Raw genomic sequence first — 6968 nt, forward strand, 5'->3', positions numbered from 1 at the left:
GGAGATGGTCCATTCCCTAGCTTTGTTTACAAACCACATAAGCATATTATCATCAAGCATGCCCTCCCTCTGACTTTTGTCACTGAAACAACATTCTCTAGTTCTATCCAGATGGTAGCAATAGACAAGATGAAATTGTTTTCTTATTTCATTGTGTGTGTATATATATTCATATATATCACAGCTTTATTTTTATTGCAAGACTATTAAAAAACAATGTTGCCTATTATTCTCCATTGTTAATGAGGCAAACATGATTTATAAGACTATTAGTATGGAGTTTCAGACACACTACTCACCAGAATCTCCACTTCCTCTGTCAATGACCCCAGGATTCCTAATCACCAACTATGCCCCCTTTACAAGGAAGCTCAGCCCTATGCACCAATTCTTTGTTGACTTTGATCATCTGTTTTCACTTTATTACATTTATTTTTTAATGTATTACTGTGTTGTATCAATTTATACTCAGTAACTCTCTAATGGAGATATCTAAGTTTATCAGGATTTTGGATTGTAGTTAGACTTTTTAAGTTCCTCTGAAGTTTATTAGAATCTTTATATCCCACATCTTACAGAGATCATTCTGTGCCTGTCTTTCTACTTCTAATTTTATTCAGCATGTTACACTCTAATTCCATCCACCTGGTGGCAAGTTTCATGATCTTACCTTTCCTTATAGCTGAATAGAATTCCATTCCCACAGCTTTTTTTTGTCTAATGTTCTGCTTTAGACATTTAGATTGCATCTAGATCTTGGCTGTTGTAAATAGTGCTAAAATGAACATAGAAATGTCTTTTTCTTTTTGAATCAGTGTTTTGTGTTCCTTGGATTAAAATCTAGGACTGAAATTGCTGGATTATATAATAATTCTGTTTATTTAATTGTGAGATGTCTGCATAATTTTTTTGTGTACAGATGTAGCAGTTTATTATCCCCTGAACAGAGAATGAGGGATTTCTTTTTCGCCATTCTGACCAGAATTGTTTCTGGCCCTTTCAATAGAGACATTTTCATTGGTATAAAGTAATATTTCATTGTTATTTGGATTTCCGTTTCTCTTACAATCATCCGTGAGAACTATTTTTTATATTCCTTTCAGTCATATATACACCTTTGAGTGTTCAGCTCTTGTAATCATCTTTGATATGGGTGTTTGTTTTGTTGTTTTTATGAATTCTTTATATGCCTCTTTTCAAATGCTTTGAGAGTAAATATTTTTCATTCATATTTTGGGTGGCTTTTTGTTTTGGCAATAGTTTGTTTCAGAGTGCAGAATCTTTTTGGTTTTAAATAGTTATATTTCTTTATTTTGTCCTTTTATTTTCAAAGCAGTCAAATGTTTAAGACACTTCTGAAATCAATATTATGTAAAGTTCTCTAGTTTTCCTGGACCTTTTTTTGATCCAGTTCTAATATTTAGGTTTATTTATTTTTAATAAAAATAAATTAATTTTTTGGGGGGCTGGAGAGAGAGCATGGAGGTAGAGTGTTTGCCTTGCATGCAGAAGAATGGCTGCTCAAATCCCAGCATCCCATATGGTCCCCCAAGCCAGTCAGGAGATTTCTGAGCCTAGAGCCAGGAGTAACCCCTGAGCGCTGCCGGGTGTGACTCCAAAACAAAAACAAACAAAAAACTGATTTTGAATATTTAATTTTGAATTAATTTTTGTATTTAGTGTGAGATAATGGATGAGTTTCATTGCTTTGCATGTGCTAGCCAGTTCTCTCAGCAGTTTGTTTGAAAGACTTTACTTTTTTCTCTACTTCAAACATTTACCTTCTCTGATGTAAACTGAGTTTCAATGCTTCAAGTAGTTTATTATGGGTTCTTGAATCTATTTATTTGGTCTAATGTTCTGAATTATTTCATTATCACATTGTCTTGCTCTAATTCATGAATGTGATAATTCTGATCTTTCCCCTCAAAATTACTTTATTTTTAATTTTTAAAATCATAGTACTCCGATTTACCAAGTTGTTCTTAATAGTTATTTTAGTCATTAGATGTTCCACCACCAATCCCACCAGAAGTGGGAACATCCCTCCACCAATAGCCCAGTTTGCTACCCATCACCCCAGCCTGTCTTCTTAGCAGACACAAAAAATGTACTTCATTTTGTTAGTTACAACACAAAACCAAATGGAATCAATAAAGCTTAGAACAATATGGGCAATATAAGTCAATTTGTGATCATTTCTCTCTCTCAGTGGTGCTACCAGTCATTGGCTGAGGTTGATGGACCATACGGGACACTGGGGGATCAAACCACATTCTATTCTGGGTTAGCTCATGTAAGGAAGATGCCCTACTACTTGCACCCTGCTCCATTCCCTGCTTGGTGGTCTTTTATGAAACTTTCCTAAGATTTTCTGTGGTCCTACTGGCTGACCGTACTATGAAATTTAGAGTTATAGCTCTAATAGCTGTGATTTAGTGAGGTGGCTACATGATGAGGCTCAGAAGTAGAGCAGAACTATTTCTATAACACAGAGAATTGGATATGACTGTGGGCTGTACACCTACCTGTGGGTGGAAATTGGAATCTATCCACTTCTATTCTAAGAAGGCCTCAGATTTATCAGCAGAGTCTACCTGGAAAGACTCCAAGGCATTATGTATTTTTTGAGGTGAGTTGAGGAACTGTGTCTCTTCTCTGGCAACAAGATGAAAGAAGTAGCTTTCCAGTAGAAAGGTAGTGAGATTGGGCAGGGAAATCTTCCCTCCTTCGTTCTGAGAGCACCCCCAGTGTTTTCACCTCGTAGATTGGTTCCACTTAAGAATATTCAGACGCTTAATTCTCTTTCTCAGGTTAGTTGTGGAACTAAGCTGTGTCTATGCCAGAGGGAATGAAAGAATCAGATGTGGCTGCCCAGAATTGTCAGCCTAGATGAGTCTACCTAGGAAGCCTTAGTAGCCTCATGGTTTTTGCTGTTTTTGTTTTTTTGCTTGTTTGTTTGTTGTTGTTTTATTTTGAGATTAGTTTTGGAGCTGGGCCTGTTTCTCTGCTGAAAAGATGATGGGTGTTTGACTACTTTGGCTACAGAGCAATGGTGCAGCGATAGAGCATTTGCTTTGCATGCGACTGATCCAGGTCATACCTTGGATCCGTCTCCGGTGCCCCATATGATCCCCAAGCCAGGAGCGATTTCTGAGCACATAACCAGGAGTTACTCCTGAGCATCACTGGGTGTGGCCCAAACACCAACCAAAAAAAAAAAAGGAATTACTTTTACTATTCAGGGAATGTTATGGCCCTATACAATTCAGGTAGTGTTTGTTCTCTAATGCTGAAAGATGTCTCTATGCCAGGAAACTTCAGGGGTCTGGTCTCTTAGTACTTAGGCCATGGTTATTTTTTTCCATGTCCCTCATATTTTGGTGGGCCTATGCAAACAACAATTGCCACTCTAACACCATTTTTACTGTGCTCCTTTGACTCTAATCCTTAAAAAGAACTCACTTAAAATTTGAGGTTAACTTAAGCTAATATGCATGTATATGGAAATTTAAGAAAATACTATGCCTGTAATGCTTAAGGAGTTACGTAAGTTTTATGGCTTTAGATTGCCTTGCGTACTGTTAAGAAATATTATAATGTGTTACAATCTGGGGACTTGAGGGACAAAGTAATTGTACATGGATTCTGTCTTATCTATCTTAATGTTCTTTGGCTGAAATTTCAAAGTTAAGATATCAGCAAGGGGACTTCTGAGAATTATGTTATGGGTGATTGTCCTTCCACTGTAACTTTACCTTGTCCTCTTTCTTTGCACCCTTGTTCTCATAATTAAAAATAAAAATTAAAAAAAAAAGAAAGATGTCTCTAGAATCTTGATAGATATTGCCTTGGATTTACATAATTCTTTAGATAGACTGTCTTAATAAAGATAGATATTTCAATTTATTTTTTATTTTTTATTTCCTTGGGTTCTCTATTTCTTACTTTTTCTTTTTTTTTTTGTGGGGGGTCACACCCAGCAGCGCTCAGGGGTTACTCTTGGCTCTACGCTCAGAAATTGCCCCCAGTAGGCTCGGGGGATCATATGGGATGTCAGGATTCGAACCATCATCCTTCTGCATGCAAGGCAAATGCCTTACTGCTGTGCTATCTCTCCGGACCCTCTATTTCTTTTAATAGTGACTTAAAGTTTTCAACGTATAAGTAATTTTTTCCTCTTATATTAACTTAAACCCTGGGTAATGTATGTCTTTTTGACTCAATTAATTATAAATAAAAATTTAAAAGATTTTTCTCTTACATCTTGTTCACATAAAAAAAATTAAATGATTTTTTTTTGTGTGTATTGATTTGGTCGCCTGCCACCTTACTGTATTACTTACTAAGTATATTTTTCACAGATTATTTTTCTGTATATTATCATGTCATCTTAAAATAGTTTATCTTTTTATTTACAACATTGTGACTAAACTTCCAATATTATATTGAAGATAACTGATACTAGTGAAGATCTTTGCCATACATTTGATTTTAGGAAAAAGACTGTCTGTTTTTTACCACTGAGTATATTAGCTATGCATTTGGGGTATGCAGATTCATTAGACTTTTAAATTTTTTCTATACTAATTTGAAATAATTCTTATCATAGAGTTGAAAAGACAACATAAGGATTAAAGTGCTTTTCTTGCATGTGATTAGCCCAATTCTATTATTGTCGCTACATCTTCCTCCTGAGTACAAATCTGGTAGTAGAACCTAACACTACCTAATATGATACAACCACACCACATAAATTATCTTTTAAATTATGGAATAATTAGTTATAATTATATAATTTTGTTATTTATATAATAATTATATAACAGCAATTGCTATTGCTTTATTGTTGTTGTTTTTATTGTTTCTGATTTTGAGCCATACCATACCAATGATACTCCTCTCTCTGCATTCAGGAATTACTTCTACCATGCTCAGAGTACCATATGGGATGCTGAAGATTGAACCTGGGCCATTGTGTGCAAGGCAAATGCCTTACCTTCTGTGAAATCACTCTGAATCCAGTATATGACACTTTTAATGTATTGTTGAATTTAGTTTAATAAGATTTTTTGTGTAATATTGCATTTGTTTATCAGATATGTGAATCTATAATTAGAAAGTATGTAGCATTGTGATAAAATGAAAAGGAGGAAACTATTTTTGTGAATTATTTTTCAATTAACTCAAACCATGAGATAGAACATTTTAAACTGTTGAGTTTCTACTCTCTATTTGTATTCTAGGAGTTTCATAGCTTTATGTAACAGATATTATCATAGGTACAGGAACGAGGGAATAATAATTTGAAGGATTAGATGAGGACTGAATTAATAGAGAGAGAAATCTCAACTATATGTTATAGTATCCCTCGAAGTACTTGAGGACTGCTTTGGATTCTTGTTTTATGTCTAAAATCTATCATAGACAACATTTGAAAGATTAAAAATTAATAAAACTAAATATCGAGACTTTAAAAGCTGGAGTTTTCATTTAATTCTTGAGCTTAATATGAGAAAAATGTGTTTTGTTAAAAACTAGTTTTCTATCTATTTCAATTCATCACACATTTGATTACTTATGGGAAATCCTTGTTTATATTCACCTTTTATAAATTAAATTTAATGATATTTAGGTTAAATAACATTTGTATGTTTTCTTATCTAATGTTTCACCTATTTATAGTTAATGCGATTTGGTCCTGAATTACAACATAATCAGATCTGCATAAATCTTATGTAATCCCGTAAATATAATATGGTATGCAAACATCACTCTATTATTTTAGAGCCCACCCAAAAGAACACCTTCTTACATAAAGCTGCTCATTGTACTAGAGATTTTTAATTTTCTGTGAAGTTCATAGGAGTCTTATATCTTTCTTTTTTATATATAGAATTATAGATAAATTTTAATTGTCTGTGTCAGGAGCACAATTTAAGAAGCCAGCATTACTTCCTCAAGGAATATATTTTACACAGAAACATTTTGCAAAATAGAAAGCCTCTCTACAAAGAGGAATTAAGTCTTTCTCTCTTGATCCTTTCTCAACTTCCTGGAATTAATGTTTTTCCAGCTCAATCTCCATATAGTTCCTATTCTTTCTACTCTACTTGCTGAAGAAATTTAGATTTCTTCAACACAACAGATTCAGGCAAAATCTTTATATTATATCTCGACATTTTCCCCTCATCTGAATAGCATTTTTCATGATTTATATGTTAAGAATGATTAGAAATTTCAATTTAATTGTGGTTTATGATTTTTTATATGCTGTTGGATTCAGATTGTGGAGGTTTTGTTGAATATTTGTACCAATATTCATTAGGAAATTGGTCTGGTAGGGGTCTCAAACTCGCGGCCCGCGGGCCATTTGCGGCCCTCTGTACAACATTTTGTGGCCCTGCCCTAGAGGAATCTTTTTTTATTTTGCTTTGTTTAAGTTGTTTGGGTCACACCCCTCAATGTTCAAGGCTTACTACTGACTTTGCAATCAAGAATCACCCTGACTTTGCCTCCTGCGGCCCCCAGATAAATTAAGTTTGAGACCCCTGGAAGTTTTCTTTCCATAAGTATCCTATTTGGGGGGGGGTATTAGTTTTATGTTAGTTTTATAAAAAATTTTAAGCAGTATTACTTTTTCTTCAATATTTTGGAAGAAATACTTAAGGAGTAAATGCAATAAGTCTTCTCTGAATAATTGTTTGATTGAAGTTTCCAGTAAAACCATGTGGACCAGGTCTTTTGTTCTTAGAAATTTATTAATTATTGTTTTTTGTTTTTTGTTTCCTTTTTTGTTTGTTTTTGGGTCACACCCGGTGATACTCAGGGATTACTCCTGGCTATACCACTCAGAAATTGCTCCTGGCTTGGGAGAGCATATGGGACACTGAGGATTGAACCCGTCCTGGGTCCATTCTGGGTCATCCACGTGCAAGGCACTATCGTGCCAGCCCCAATTATTGTTT

Source organism: Suncus etruscus, chromosome 18 (genome assembly GCF_024139225.1).
Source record: "Suncus etruscus isolate mSunEtr1 chromosome 18, mSunEtr1.pri.cur, whole genome shotgun sequence".
In the NCBI taxonomy this organism is placed as follows: Eukaryota; Metazoa; Chordata; class Mammalia; order Eulipotyphla; family Soricidae; genus Suncus; species Suncus etruscus.